Genomic DNA, 16,620 nt, shown 5'->3' with positions numbered 1-16,620 from the left:
CCAGAAGCTTTAAACTGCGCATAACATCGCCGAATGGAGTTAGCAGTTGGTGGATCTTTGTTGAACTTCGTCCTGAAGTGTCGTTGCACTGTTATGACTGACTGGTGTGAGTGCATTTCAAGCACGACATACGCTTTCTCGGCTCCTGTCGCCATTTTGTCTCACTGCGCTCTCGAGCGCTCTGGCAGCAGAAACCTGAAGTGCGGCTTCAGCCGAACAAAACTTTATGAGTTTTTCTACGTATCTGTAGTGTGTCGTGACCGTATGTCAATGAATGGAGCTACAGCGAATTTATGAAATCGCTTCAATCATTTGTAATAGCCCTGTAGGTGTTGACCAGCAATAAATCCTTAACACTCCTTTTTAAACGGAACTTCTTTAGCAGCTAAACTTTTTATGACTGCTTGCGGGTTATGAAAATGTGTGTTTCTGAATAATTTACACCTTTCTGGACCAAAGTTCTTAATTAACAGAACTCAGTATGTTGTCTTCAATTCCTCAATGGTGAGTGTTCATTGGAGGACAGGGTATCGTCAGGAGTGTCCCAGGGAGGTGTGATAGGAGCGCTGTTGTTCGCTACATAAATAATTCATTTGACGGGCAGGGTGGGCAGCAATCTGCGGTTGTTTGCTGATGATGCTGTGGTGTACGGTAAGGTGTCGAAGTTGAGTAACTGTAGGAAGATACAAGTCGACTTAGACAAAATTTACAGTTGTTGTCATGAAAGGCAGGTAGCCCTAAATGTGGAAAAATGTAAGTTAATGCGGATGAATAAGAACAAACCTGTAATGTTTGGATACAGTGTTGCTACTGTCCTGCATGACACAGTCAAGTCGTTTAAATATTTGGACTCAACATCGCAAAGTGATATGAAATGGAACGAGCGTGTGAGGATTGTAGTAGGAAAAGCGAATGGTCGAATTCGGTTTATTTGGAGAAATTTAGGAAAGAGTGGTTCACCTGTAAAGGAGACAGCATACAGGACGCTGGTACGACCTGTTCTTAAGTACTGCTCGAGTGTTTGGGATCCGCACCAGGTCGGATTGAAGGAAAACATCGAAGCAATGCGGAGGCGGATTGCTAGATTTGTTACCTGTAGTTTGAACAACACATAAGTATTACGGAGAAGCTTCGGGAACCTAAATGGGAATTCCTGGAGGGAAGACGACGTTTTTTTTCGAGAAACGCTGTTGAACTGACTGCCGATTGCCGCCAACATATATTGCGCGTAAGGACCACGAAGGTAAGATACGAGAAATTTGGGCCCATACAGAGGCATACGGAAGTTTCTGAAGGTGTACGTTTGTAACACAGAATTGTATGTTAATGAAACATGGACTATGGGAAAACCGGAACAGAAGAGAATCGAAGCATTTGAGACGTGGTGCTGCAAACGAAGAGGGCCGGAGTGGCCGTGCGGTTCTAGGCGCTACAGTCTGGAACCGAGCGACCGCTACGGTCGCAGGTTCGAATCATGCCTCGGGCATGGATGTGTGTGATGTCCTTAGGTTAGTTAGGTTTAATTAGTTCTAAGTTCTAGGCGACTGATGACCTCAGAAGTTAAGTCACATAGTGCTCAGAGCCATTTGAACCATTTTTTGCTGCAAACGAATGTTGAAAATTAGGTGGACTGATAAGGTAAGGAATGAGGAGATTCTGCATATGCGTAGAATCGGAGAGGAAGGGAATATGTGGAAAAGACAGATAAGGAGAAGGGACAGGACGATAGGACATCTTTTAAGATATCAGGGAATGACTTCCATGGTACTAGAGGGAGCTGTAGAGGGCAAAAACTGTAGAGGAAGACAAAGATTGAAATACATCCAGCAAATAATTGAGGACGTAGGCTACAAATGCTACTCTAAGAGATGAAGAGGTTGAAACAGGAGAGAAATTCGTGGCGGGCCGCATCAAACGAGTCAGAAGACTGATGACTAAAAAGTGGATCAGGAAAGGAAATGACAAGTACAGGTGCAGGGTACCCTCCGCCACGCACCATATGGTGGCTTGCGGAGTATCTATGTATATGTAGATTATTGGTTTTGTCTTAAGCTTATTGCAAATAATTAAAGATTATTTTTCAGCAGACGTGTTTCACTTTTTTTTAAAGCATCTTCTGTGGTCATACGTAACATGGTTTTGTTCATAGTTGCAGTTCAGCAGCTGCAGTGCGCATTCTTTCAACAAAGATAAAAATCCGTCGTCATCTGCTCAAATATTTTATTGGATTCACTTTACCGGTTTCAACAGTTTAAACTGTCATTTTCCGAAGTTTGAAACGGGCTCAACTCACAGGTAAGTCGACGTCAAATAGGGATCAGACGATAGTGTTCTTTGTTATCGAATCAAGAAACAGAGTCAAATCCAGAAGACCATTACATATACGACGCATAACAAGCAAAGACTGTCAAATCGCAAATCTCACATAACATATGCGACGAGTATCAACCAACATACAAATGATTTGCACCTATTTCAAACTTGTGAAGGCGACAGTTTAAAATGTTGAAATCGCTAAAGTGAATCTAATAAGATTTCTTGTGCACCTAAATACTGATTTTCATCTTTCTTGAAAGAATACATAATATGTGTATACATTTTGGTTCAAAAATGGTTCAAATGGCTCTGAGCACTATGGGACTCAACATCTGAGGTCATCAGTCCCCTAGAACTTAGAACTACTTAAACCTAACTAACCTAAGGACATCACACACATCCATGCCCAAGACAGGATTCGAAGCTGCGACCGTAGCAGTCACGCGGTTCCGGACTGAAGTGCCTAGAACCGCACGGCCACCGCGGCCGGCTACGTTTTGGTATTTATATATTCAAAACAGTATTTCCTTATAAAATTGGCGTACAATTTAATCACAGTGTTTTTGCTTTATGTTTGCATATTCAGCAAACCACTGCTTTTTCCTTTTGTTGTTAGCGGAGGTTAAGGCCGAAAAAGTGGTTTCACAATAACTTTTGACAAGTTTTCGCCGCTTTTTCACCAACTTTTTTTTACACTGCATTGATGGTTTTTTTGTTTTGCTACATCACCTCACTCTCATAAATGTGCACTTTGTACTTCCTGCTAATCTCATTTTTATACGTTTTTCGAAGGCGAGTGCCAAGAGCTGTTGCGTATTTCTAAAAATGTGTGACGCGCAACTGTTTAGTTCTCTTTTATTGTATGTTTTGGGTTACTCTATCATCATGGTATCTCTATACGAGGGCCTGCACAAACGTAATGCCTCCGAATTTTTAGGGTGAAAACTCTTAAAACTTTTAAACAAAACAAACTTCTTGGACGTTCTACATCTCTATTCTTCACGTTTACATGTTTATTTCTCAACATAGTCTCTCTGGCGACGAACACACTTCTCCCGAAAACACACCAGTTTGTTCATACCGTCACTTTAGAACGTTCGACATTGTTGACTAAGTCACAATCTCAGCTCTACTTGTACCGCTTCATCAACATCAAAGTGAAGTCCTCGAAGGTGTTGTTTAAGTTTTGGAAACAGATGAAAATCAGACGCGGCCAAATGGGAGGATGATCGGATTGTTGCAGAGGACACAGCGCTCGTATGTGGTCCGGCGTTGTCATGCTGAAGGAGAGGACTTTTTCCTCTGTTTGAAACTCGATTAAAGCACGTTGTTTCTCAAGCACCGACATAGCTACGCTACACACCGCCATGTTACACGCTACAATTCGGAGCCGCACAGCGGCACAGTGTTGCCGTTCGCATCAGCGAAGCGGAGAAGTCGACTAAGTAATATGAGTGACACGAATACCTCAACCGATATTGAGAACAGAATAAAAAGTTCGGAGGCATTACTTTTCACCACTCCTTCGTACATCCAAACAATCAATGAAACACCTAAAAAGGCATAAATTTCAATCACTTATACATAGGTGGTATAAATTAGTATTTACAAAAGATCAAATGCTAATCATACGTCATAGCATATCATATCAATGTGGCAGTCCATATCTGAACTGCTAAACAGGAACAGATATCATTCTGCAAGAGATGGTGTGGCCAGTTTGAAATCACGGCTGTAATCGATCGACATTAGGGAGTAGCCAACCATAGATTTTTGTTATGAAGAACAAATAGAAGCAAATACATGAGTATTGCTTCTTTATGAAATTAGTGGTAAGAGTTATCATCGTATGTTATTATTAAAGAGGAAAACACTCCATCATATTCTGCAAAGAACATTAGGAAGTGTTTTGCTTTTTAAAATTATTGTCATGTTCCGTCAGGTATCGACAGAAAATTCAGTTAATGTTATACAGCATGTTATATAAAACGTTGACTCTAGACTTAAAAAGAGAATACATTTTTTTCTGAAAAATTACGTCACTTCTACAAGATCGTAATGAAAAGATAAGTAGTAACATTTCAGAACCAATAGCATACGAGGTGGTGGTGATGTATTCAGAAACCGCTAGTTATAACGGAAGACGGTCAAGAAAGTGGACGTCATGCTTTAACAAATGGTTTTTATTCATTTGTGTTCAATTTTACGTGCTCGATTTTCTACATTTTTATATTTCCTCCTGTTGTGAATTGAACATATCTCGAGTCTTACTCAAGGATTTCTGTTGAGCATTGTCTTTTTGCCTAGTTGTTCCTCTGCTGCCTTCACTATTTCATCTCTCAAAGCTGCACATTCATCTCTCATTATTTATATTTCGCCTATGCCAGCCAATCGTTGCCTAATGCTCTCTTTCAAACTTTGAACAACTCTTGCTGTCTCACCGTCTTAATTTTCCACTTTTATTCGATTTGTTCACTGTTTGTCTGAATTAACACTCTGCCGTCCGGCGACAACACAGTGGTGTCGTGCGCAAGATAGTGGTCAACGGCCGGCGACACAACAGTGGTGTCGTGTGCATAGTGTCCCTCAATGGTCGGCGACACCACAGTGGTGTCGTGAGCATAGTACCGCGCAGTGGCAGGCGACAGCACTTTAGTATCTTTTGCATTCTGTTTGATGTATTGTTTAGGTAACAATAAGTTACACACGTCAACAAGTTATTTGTTTCTATAAGTACTTGTGCTCTTTCATCCTGGCAGACGAAAGAGACAATACGATTGTTTACGGTGAAAACGTGGACGTCTTGTCTGACGTCCCGGACGACTTGGACGATTGGGAAGAAGACACTGGATATCAAAGAAATGAAAGTGAAGCAGAATCGTCGGAAGATATTGAAATACGTCCGAGAAGAATTCGGCGAACGCTGCGGTTGCCAACTGGTTCGGATGAATCAGAAGAAGAAGACAGTGCACAGTGGTCAGACTTTGATTTACCGACGACCAATAATAAATTTGAAGGATATCCGGGTCCAAACATATTTCCCAAAGATACACAGAGCGTCGGGGATATCGTAGAATTATATATTGGGAATGATCTATTTGAATATATTAGCAACGAGACGAACAAGTACTACAGTCAAAATTGCAATAGAAGGAAACTGGAGAAAAAAGATGCGAAATTTGTTGATATTATGGCACCCGAACTTAGAAAATGGTTTGGGCTTGCTATCCTTATGGGAACTGTAAGAAAAAGCAAGGTTCGATGATTATTGGTCAACGAATCCATTGATAGACACACCGATATTTCGCAAAACGATGTCCCACAACCGATTCAGACAAATATTATCATTTTTACATTTTTCCGAAAACAACAATAAACCGGATAATGCCAACCGGCTTTTCAAAGTGGATTTCGTGATTGATTATTTTTCCAAAAAGCTTAAGAAACGTTTAATCCAAGTCAAAACATCTCGATTGATGAAGGAATAATACTATGGCGCGGACGGTTAAATTTTAAAGTTTAGAATCCGTCGAAAATTACGAAACATGGCAAACTCATTCCAACGGTGTGTGATTGGAGTACGGGATGCATTTCCTCATTCAAGATATATTCCGGCGCTGGACAGCCTTTGGCAAAAGCAGTGATGGAACTATTGACACCTTCTTACGAAAAGTGACATCACCTCTACATGGATAATTATTATAACAGTGTAGAACTTGCAGAAACGTTACTTTAAAAGAAAATTCGAGTTTGTGGAACGATACCGCAAAGTAGAGGATTTCAGAAGAAATTAAAGCGTAGAAAAGTCAATGTGATTGAAGCTTGTCATCAACGGAAAGGTGACAAGCGGCCGGCGACAAGCCAAGTAATACAAATTAGCGCTGCCGGCGCCAAGCGAATAAATTTGTACGAGGTGTGCGGACGGCAAAGTGTTAAGTAACTTGTCTACAGAGTGTAAACGCCACCTGCAGTTACCGACACAATACTGTATCTGCATGCACGAACTGCAAATCGCATTGAAACTAGAGGTGTCAGTCTGGAACAACTACAAAGAGAAATTGATAGCAAAACACAAGTACCGATCTGTGCTCTGCCTTTCATCGCACATTCCCGGAATCGTCACAGAGACCATTTGGAACAGAGAACAAGTTTGCTGACGCTTTTCTTTCCATGATGCATACATGCAGACTAAGGCGACGAATGGAAATTTGTACCAAGGCTGGGATCCGAACCCAGGTGTCCTGCTAATTATACAGATGAGCTAACCACTACGCCACGCTGGCACAATGGTTTTGCACAACTGCACGGACTGCCCTAGCACGCCTCAGCCCACCTGGGATTCCCCATAAACTGGAACAGCACTCCAGAGGTTCTGGAACTGTATTAGAATAGTACCTCAGCATCGGACGAAACGGGGGATCCCGCCTGGTTTAATCAAATGAAAGCACAGATGGGTCAAGAAAAATCTAGGTACTCTTTGATAGTCAATATTAATGGAATAAAATGACATACCGTTACAATTCTTACGTGGGCGAGATGTTATTTTGTGTGTTTCAAAGCGAACCCCCCTTAGCAGCCAAACAACATCGATGCCGCTGAACTGTTGACAGAAATACGACTGTCAGTGTTGGTGGCCGTGCGGTTCTAGGCGCTGCAGTCTGGAACCGCGGGACTGCTACGGTCGCAGGTTCGAATCCTGCCTCGGGCATGGATGTGTCTGATGCCCTTAGGTTAGTTAGGTTTAAGTAGCTCTAAGTTCTAGGGGACTGATGACCTAAGATGTTAAGTCCCATAGTGCTCAGAGCCATTTGAACCATTTTTTTGTCAGTGTTGCCAGTGTGATAGCTGCACAAGATAGTCAATATTAATGGAATAAAATGACATACCGTTACAATTCTTACATGGGCGAGATGTTATTTTGTGTGTTTCAAAGCGAACCCCCCTTAGCAGCCAAACAACATCGATGCCGCTGAACTGTTGACAGAAATACGACTGTCAGTGTTGGTGGCCGTGCGGTTCTAGGCGCTGCAGTCTAGAACCGCGGGACTGCTACGGTCACAGATTCGAATCCTGCCTCGGGCATGGATGTGTGTGATGCCCTTAGGTTAGTTAGGTTTAAGTAGTTCTAAGTTCTAAGGGACTGACGACCTAAGATGTTAAGTCCCATAGTGCTCAGAGCCATTTGAACCATTTTTTTTTGGCAGTGTTGCCAGTGTGATAGCTGCACAAGATGCCTCGATGGTTTCTCCTAGCTCTTCAGTGTAGCTGGCTTCTGTTGATAAACTACATTTTTAAAGGCCTCCCATTGGTAGAAGCCAAGAGGTGTAAGGTCTAGAGACCGTGGTTGGTGCTCGACAGCTCCTCTTCGATCTATCCATTATCCAGATAGATTTTATCAAAGTAGGCTCTGACAAAAATGAAATGAGCTTATGGCATCTTTGTTGGTTGTTGTTGTTGGTTGTTTTTTGGGGAAGGAGACCAGACAGCGAGCCGGCCGCGGTGGCCGTGCGGTTCTGGCGCTGCAGTCCGGAACCGTGGGACTGCTACGGTCGCAGGTTCGAATCCTGCCTCGGGCATGGGTGTGTGTGATGTCCTTAGGTTAGTTAGGTTTAAGTAGTTCTACGTTCTAGGGGACTTATGACCTAAGATGTTGAGTCCCATAGCGCTCAGAGCTATTTGAACCAGACAGCGAGGTCATCGGTCTCATCGGATTAGTGAAGGACGGGGAAGGAAGTCGGCCGTGCCCTTTGAAAGGAACCATCCCGGCATTTGCTATGGCATCTTTGGACGGGACGCCTCATCAGGGGAAGTTCGGCCGCCAAGTGCAAGTCTTATTGCAGACGACGCCACTTTGGTTGACTTACGCGCCGGTGATGAGGATGAAATGGTGATGAGGACAACACAACACATCTACATCTACATCTACATCTACATTTATACTCCGCAAGCCACCCAAAGGTGTGTGGCGGAGGGCATTTTACGTGCCACTGTCATTACCTCCCTTTCCTGTTCCAGTCACGTATGGTTCGCGGGAAGAACGACTGTCTGAAAGCCTCCGTGCGCGCTCTAATCTCTCTAATTTTACATTCGTGATCTCCTCGGGAGGTATAAGTAGGGGGAAGCAAGCAGTTCCCAAGCGGAGAAAATCTCCAACCCGGCCGGGAATCAAACCTGGGCTCGCTTACATGGGAGGCGAGCACGTTACCACCCAGCTAAGCAGGCGGACGTAGGCTCTGACATCTCTGTTGTAGTGAGGCGGAGTGTCATCTTTTTGTAGGTAAAATCTTTTATTTCCAAACACCTCTCGGATGGCAAGTAAAGCCGGTGTCTGCAGCATATTAAGATACACCTCACCATTTACGGTAGCTTCAAAAACGAACGGTCCAATCAAACGACGCGATGGCTGACTACACCACTCATTAACGCCCGGTTGGTTAACATGTTTGTCCACGTGAGCGTGAGGATTTTCAGGAGCCCAGCACACGCAGTTGTGACGGCTTGCAGTACCGTTCAGTTTGAATTACGCCTCATTACAGCAGATAACCATCCCAGAAAACCGTTCATCCTCGCGAAGCATGCCTTCAAACCACTCACAGAGCTACATCCTTCGAACCGAGTCGTCCTCGGTTCATAGCGCGCAGGGATCTTGGAATGTACACTTTCCACTTTGTAGCCTTCACAACTCGTCGTACGCTCGATTAGCTTACCCCGCTTTCACGTGCACCTTGCTTCAAAGATTTTTGAGGTTACCTCGTAAAATGTCGCAATACAGCAGCACTTGAAGCTTGAGTTGCTGATGTTTTTGATCGGCCAAATCTTACTTTATGCACATCCTGAACAGTACCGTCGGCTTCAAATTCGTCCGAACATGATAAATTGTTGAATGTGTTGGTGGTTGAGTTCCGTACACACTATGCCATTGCCGTTGTACCTTCATCATATTTCCATACTTCCAGTAGCACTTCAATAGGGCCTTGCGTTGCTCAAGCGAATATCGGACGTCATTAATTGCTGCACTGTCGTCTGCTGGAAAACGATCGCCAAGACCTGTTGAAGAACTAATGGGCCACGCTACCACGCATAACTGCAACGATATGTCATTTTGTTCCAAAGATATTAACTACTAAAGAGTGTCTACATTTTTCTGGGCCGGCCGCGGTGGTCTAGCGGTTCTAGGCGCTCAGTCCGGAACCGCGTGACTGCTACGGTCGCAGGTTCGAATCCTGCCTCGGGCATGGATGTGTGTGATGTCCTTAGGTTAGTTAGGTTTAAGTAGTTCTAAGTTCTAGGGGACTGATGACCACAGATGTTAAGTCCCACAGTGCTCAGAGCCATTTGAACCATTTGAGCCATTTTTCTGGACCCCCCTGTATACGGTTCCAGGGATCTTTTCAAGTATCAAACATCTGTAATGTATACAGGGTGGTCCATTGATCGTGACCGGGCCAAATATCTCACGAAATAAACGTCAAACAAAAAACTACAAAGAACGAAACTCGTCTAGCTTGAAGGGGGAAACCAGATTGCGCTATGGTTGGCCCGCTAGATGGCGCTGCCATAGGTCAAACGGATATCAACTGCGTTTTTTAAAATAGGAGCCCCCATTTTTAATTATATATTCGTGTAGTACCTAAAGAAATATCAATGTTTTAGTTGGACCACTTTTTTCGTTTTGTGATAGATGGTGCTGTGATAGTTACAAACATATGGCTCACAATTTTAGACGAACAGTTCGTAACAAGTAGCTTTTTAAATTACAATACAGAACGTACGTACGTTTGAATATTTTATTTCGGTTGTTCCAATGTGATACATGTACCTTTGTGAACTTGTCATTTCTGAGAACGCATGCTGTTACAGCGTGATTACCTGTAAATACCACATTAATACAATAAATGCGCAAAATGATGTCCGTCAACCTCAATGCATTTGGCAATACGTGTAACGACATTCCTCTCAACAGCGAGTAGTTCGCCTTCCGTAATGTTCGCACATGCACTGACAATGCGCTGACGCATGTTGTCAGGCGTTGTCGGTGGATCACGATAGCGAATATCCTTAAACTTTTCTCACGGGAAGAAATCTGGGGACGTCAGATCCGGTGAAAGTGCGGACCGTGCTATGGTGCTTCGACGACAAATCCACCTGTCATGAAACATGCTATTCAGTACCGCTTCAACCGCATGCGAGCTATGTGCCGGACATCCATCATGTTGGAGGTACATAGCCATTCTGTCATACAGTGAAACATCTTGTACTAACATCGGTAGAACATTAAGTAGGAAATCAGCATACATTGCACCATTTAGATTGCTATCGATAAAAAGGGGGCCAATTATCCTTCTTCCCATAATGCCGCACCAAACATTAACCCGCCAAGGTCGCTGATGTTCCACTTGTCGCAGCCATTGCGGATTTTCCGTTGCCCAATAGTGCATATTATGCCGGTTTACGTTACAGTTGTTGGTAAATGACGCTTCGTCGCTAAACAGAACGCGTGCAAAAAATCTGTCATCGTCCCATAATTTCCTTGTGCCCAGTGGCAGAACTGCACACGACGTCTCCGCCGGCCGGAGTGGCCGAGCGGTTCTAGGCGCTACAGTCTGGAACCGCGCGACGGCTACGGTCGCAGGTTCGAATCCTGCCTCGGGCACGGATGTGTGTGACGTTCTTAGGTTAGTTAGGTTTAAGTAGTTCTAAGATCTTGGGGACTGATGACCTCAGAAGTTAAGTCCCATAGTACTCAGAGCCATTTGAACCATTTTTGTACACGACGTTCAAAGTCGTCGCCATGCAATTCCTGGTGCATAGAAATATGGTACGGATGCAATCGATGTTGATGTAGCATTCTCAACACCGACGTTTTTGAGATTCCCGATTCTCGCGCAATTTGTCTGCTACTGATGAGCGGATTAGCCGCGAAAGCAGCTAAATCACCTACTTGGGTATCATCATTTGTTGCAGGTCGTGGTTGACGTTTCACATGTGGCTGAATACTTCCTTTTTCCTTAAACAACGTAACTATTCGGCGAACGGTCCGGACACTTGGATGATGTCCAGGATACCGAGCAGCATACATAGCACACGCCAGTTGGGCATTTTGATCACAATAGCCATACATCAACACGATATTGACCTTTTCCGCAATTGGTAAACGGTCCATTTTAAGACGGGTAATGTATCACGAAGCAAATACCGTCCGCACTGGCGGAATGTTGCGTGAAACCACTTACTTACACGTTTGTGACTACTACAGCGCCGTCTATCAGAAAGCGAAGAAGGTGGTCCAACTAAAACATTGATATTTCTTTACGTACTACACGAATATGTAATAAAAATGGGGGTTCCTATTTTAAAAAAACGCAGTTGATATCCGTGTGACCTATGGCAGCGCCATCTAGCGGGCCAACCATAGCGTCGTCTGGTTTCCCCTTTCAAGGCAGACAAGTTTCGCACTTTGTAGTTTTTTCGTTTGTCGCTTATTTCGTGAGATATTTGGCCCGGTCACGATCAATGGACCACCCTGTGTATGCAGACTGAAGCGACGAATGAGAATTGGCTTCTGTCAAGGTATATAGCCTTTTCCTCTTGTAAGGTAGACAGATGCTGGTGACAGCGATGAGCGCCGGCGCGTCCTTCGTGAAACGTGCGGCAGGTGGCGTTTACTCGTGTGCAGAAGGAGGACGAGGCCCGCGAAGGTCAGTGGGCTCCCGCCTGCGCCGCGCCAGTCACAGTTGGGCTCAGTTCCTGCTGCTGGTGAGCACGTCTCCCGCGCCTACCTGAACATCGTCTCCTCCGACAGATGGTACGCCCCCCCTGTGTCCCGAGCACAACTAACAACTGTCGCGCATCTTGACCGAGTATTGGAACAACAAACGAATACTCACAGTTGGTGAGTGTTTCTATGACTTTTCATAACTGATACACATTACATTATACCATATGTCTGTCTAGTGATGCGCGCCAGAGTTGCTTGCTCATTAGACGAGGACGTTTTTCTGGTATTAGTATGACAATCTTTTTCTCGATCTGAACTTCAGTGTGTGTACTGTATGAGGATTACGCCTTCCGAAAAAATCGGAAACATCTAGAGATTCGATTAAATATTCCTATACAGTACGGGAATTTCAAACATTCAGCACACACGCTTACACACTGATCTTGAGAATGAGTAATACACCACCTGAAAAACGATAATTACTGCAATTTTAAAACGTATTTTAATGTAAGCCACTCTGTAAAACTTCTGTCGACAGTAATTGCGAATCACAGTTTGTAATTTTCAGAATGTTTCAGAACACTGTTATCGTATGAAAGTTTCAGACACTACGTATTCGCTGACATCTGCATCCATTTGATTTTCAAGTCTTGTTGCTGTTGTTGTTGTCTACTTGTCAGGTGGAATTCTTCACGTTAGTTTAGCCTATGCAAATCTCTTCGTATATGTATAACTACGGCAGACTACATCCAGTTGAACCCGCGTACTGCAAACAAGCTGTGGCCTCCTAAAATCTTAACATACCACTCTTCTCCCCATCGCCAAATTAACTGCTCCTTGATTCCTCAGGATGTATTCTATTAACCGATCCCGTTTTCTAGTCATGTTGTGTAATAAATTTTTCTCCCCATTTCGGTTCAGTACCTCCTCTTAAGTTACCCGAGAGACTCATCTAATTTTCGGTATTCTTCAGTAATACCACATTTTAAAACCTGCTACTCCGTTCTTGACTGCACAGTTTGCCGGCCACTTCCGTACAATGTTACAAGTCGGACAAAAATTATCAGACTGTCTTCTAACAGTTGGAGTTGTATGTATTGTTAACATATTTGTATTTTTCGAGGAAAGCTTTTCCTACTACTGCCAGACTCCATCTTTCATCCTGTTTACTTCGGCCGTCGAGAGCTACTTTGCTGCACAAATTAGAAAAATCGCAATAAACGTTATTGATACTAAAATACGACAGCACTGTCATAATTCCTTAACGGAACCCTCCAATCACGAGAAAAGAGGGACAAATAGTAAATATCGTTACAATAATCAAGCAAATGCAACAGTCTTTATAATAAAAGCTGCTGAAAGAATAAGTGAAAAAACATGTTACGGATCAAACTGTAATGGTGTGTATCTTCATATTTTCGCTGCTTATTGATTGATGCATTAGATTTCCGGCGTGATGCCGCAGAAATTCAACTGACATTTCAGCCGTATTCATTTCGGACACGTTCAGAGTGACCTGACAAACTGAACGGAAGCGGTCTTTGTGGCATCAGAGAGTCAGCTCATTGGGAAGATGAGAGAAAGGAATCCGACCGAAATGTCAGTTGAAGAAACGCGATTTCTGCGGCTGTACACTCGAAATGTGATGGATCGGCAAGGAAAGGGACTCGAACGTGGCTGCTCGCCACTCACGGGCCACTGCCACTCGAGTAGGCCACACGGCCGACTTCAAGCTCTGGTCTGCAGTGGAAGTATCCGTCAGCATTTTGCTGTCAGGAAACTCCTACAATATTTAATTAATGCTACGACTGGGATCAGATACCAGACGAGATGTCTTGGTTTAAGTTTTTCATGGACAGCCTGACTCAGTTCACACGAATGCTGGGATAGTTCTTTGAACAAAGTTACAATTTATTTTCTCTACGACTTTCACCTAATTATGCTGGTGATCTGTTTCGAATGACGCCACCTATGTTATAAAATACTGATTTTCTACTCCATTGAGTACCTATATTCCGAAGATCTATGTTGTTCTTAACAGTAGAACAATCTTACCTTTTCCTTGTGAGACATTTCATTCTACGTGAAACTTTCTTTGTGTTAAGCTCCATCAGTATCTTTAGCTGCACTATGTTCATTTTGATCAGTTCCTGTTTATAAGTTCCCCAGGTGACATCCAGATAAGACCGTTTGGCATACATGTTGGTATTGTGTTATATGGACATTGCATCTGTTATTATTCAGTCAGTTACTTTATTCTTTTGCAGTTTACAAGAATATCCGTGTTAATTAAGAAATGTATTCTCTGAGCACAAGGAAAATAATAGCTATTACGTGAGAAACTTTTTACGTTTTTATAAGGACTGTCTAAAGTTATGAAACTTTACAATAGCTTGACCAGCATGACGTAATCATATGGACAAGACTGGCAACCTGTTTGTACTACTTTCCGATAATGCTTCTCAGAACCGCTGCACCGTGTTAGCATTGTCACAACAGTTCACCTACGTCTTCTTTCTGTGTGCCAAGACGAATACTAAACTATAACTACTGCATAATATTGTGTTACTGACAAAAGAAAAATACGCCATCCATGGAAAGGTAGCACGTGGACCTTCAGCCATGATGAAACTACGTAGCTAGTAATCATTACAACGATAATACCGGCTGCCGATAAGAACTGAGGTACAAACAGCTGTTTTCAAAATATTGGCAGTTATCCAGTGTTCACTGCACTAAACTATTGTCTGAATGATTTTGCGGCAATATTTTAACATTTTTCCGGTCCTAGAGCAAGTTTTAATAGTAAACCCTGCGTGCAGTTGACACAGACATTTAGACACTTTCAGAAAACGTTCGGTTTGATGTTAGAGGACCGAGGAGATCAGGAACTGCTGTTTCACTATTGAGTATGTACCAAAAAGCTGTCTTCGTGACTTGGGATTTGGGCACTTCACAGGAAATTTAATAAAAAGAGGAAGTAGCTGACGCTTTGATTTACAACTAAATGCGTCATTCACATGTTTCCCTGTATTAAATGCGTTCATAAGACAATGAATGTACGTGAACTAAGCGAGGACGAATACTAACCTTTGAGAAGACTTCGTGTGTATTTGCAAACACACTTTAGACGGTTGAGAATCAGTGAGAAGAGAGAGTATCAGTTCACGATAAGAAGTTATTAAATCTTTCCTGACAAAGTCGATACAAATGTGATTTCATGGCAAGAGTGAACAGCGTTCGGATACCAAGTGTAGACGAAACCATTCTCCAGTCGACGATGTCGGCAGGACGGCGACATCGGACAGCCAGACAAGGCTACTCATTTATATCTGGATAAAATCGTTTGAAAACGACTGTAGACAGGAAATAGTAGTCATACATATTATTCAATACAAAGTATGGCATCGTCAACTTATTTACTTTCCAAAACCCGATGGGCTAACGTGGTACGTTATATATCCGGTAGGGTAACGTCTTAGAAAAAGGGGCCGGCCGGAGTGGCCGTGCGGTTCTAGGCGCTACAGTCTGGAACCGAGCGACCGTTACGGTCGCAGGTTCGAATCCTGCCTCGGGCATGGATGTGTGTGATGTCCTTAGGTTAGTTAGGTTTAAGTAGTTCTAAGTTCTAGGGGACTGATGACCATAGATGTTAAGTCCCATAGTGCTCAGAGCCATTCGTTCCTTACATACCACGTTCTGGGGGTATTTAGTCATGTTGTGCTTTTCCGATTAATTTTCACGGTAATCTGAAGTTTCCGCTCTTGCATCCGGTGTAATCAGAGGTCATTTTTAAGGTGAAACATTTTTCTTGTTGTTATTTAAGAATCGTTTGAGAAAATCATAATAGACGGACCATCAGTTCATCCAGAAAGACATTAAAACAATCGACCATACTTTTACTCTAGTATTTATTCCGATGTTAATATCAAGTGATCTTTCAAACCCGTGACTCATATTTCCAACGTCGAACTTGTTTTCATATGCTGCCGAAACATGTAGATACGATAAACTCTTCGATGAAAATGAGGGATGTCGCATAAGAACTGCGGTATAGCATATTAGCAAAGAAAAAAAAAAGGTAGGTTAAAGCCGTGTTGTAATAGTTCAGACTATTACGTTAGAATACAGGAGGAACCGCTCACAGTTTGCTCCAATTAACGAGCTTGAAATTAAAAGGAACCATTATTTAATATACCTTTCATCTACAGAGAAGCATACTTCGCTGCAACGTATTTACACACTTACTTATTATTATTTACTAAGTTAGAGGACTAGTGCTGTAAAATCGTGACATACACGATTGAGACAGTACATTAGTAATTTTGTAAGTAGAACACGTTCTTGCTGCAGTGATTTATCAGAAGACACAGGGCTCTGAACAAGCGTCCTCATTTAGTGAAGTCGTAAACGCCTGATCTCTGGCTTTGAGTTGGTGGCAGGTGTTGGCAAGGCCGCTAGTCTTTAGCCGCGATTACTGCTGGCTCTATACCGGTCTTGTCACTTCGTGCAGATAACTGCCGCTGAGCCATTCCCTCGCTCTCAATTAACAAGCGTGAAGCCGTTGGAAAATCTAAAAGGAATAA

At 43.1% G+C, this 16,620-nt stretch overlaps 1 protein-coding gene across 2 annotated transcripts in view; it reads left to right on the top strand.

The window, feature by feature from the left end:
* The first annotated feature begins 12,060 nt into the window (after positions 1-12,060).
* Positions 12,061-16,620, top strand: part of LOC126471539 (UNC93-like protein) — a 417,881-nt gene continuing 413,321 nt past the window's right edge. For both annotated transcript variants that reach the window (XM_050099766.1, XM_050099764.1), the window contains exon 1: positions 12,061-12,208. The gene's annotated coding sequence lies outside the window, so the exon portion shown is untranslated. The remainder of the gene's footprint in view (positions 12,209-16,620) is intronic.

Source organism: Schistocerca serialis, chromosome 3, assembly GCF_023864345.2.
Source record: "Schistocerca serialis cubense isolate TAMUIC-IGC-003099 chromosome 3, iqSchSeri2.2, whole genome shotgun sequence".
Taxonomy (NCBI): domain Eukaryota; kingdom Metazoa; phylum Arthropoda; class Insecta; order Orthoptera; family Acrididae; genus Schistocerca; species Schistocerca serialis.
This window is presented reverse-complemented; position numbering and strand designations above follow the sequence as displayed.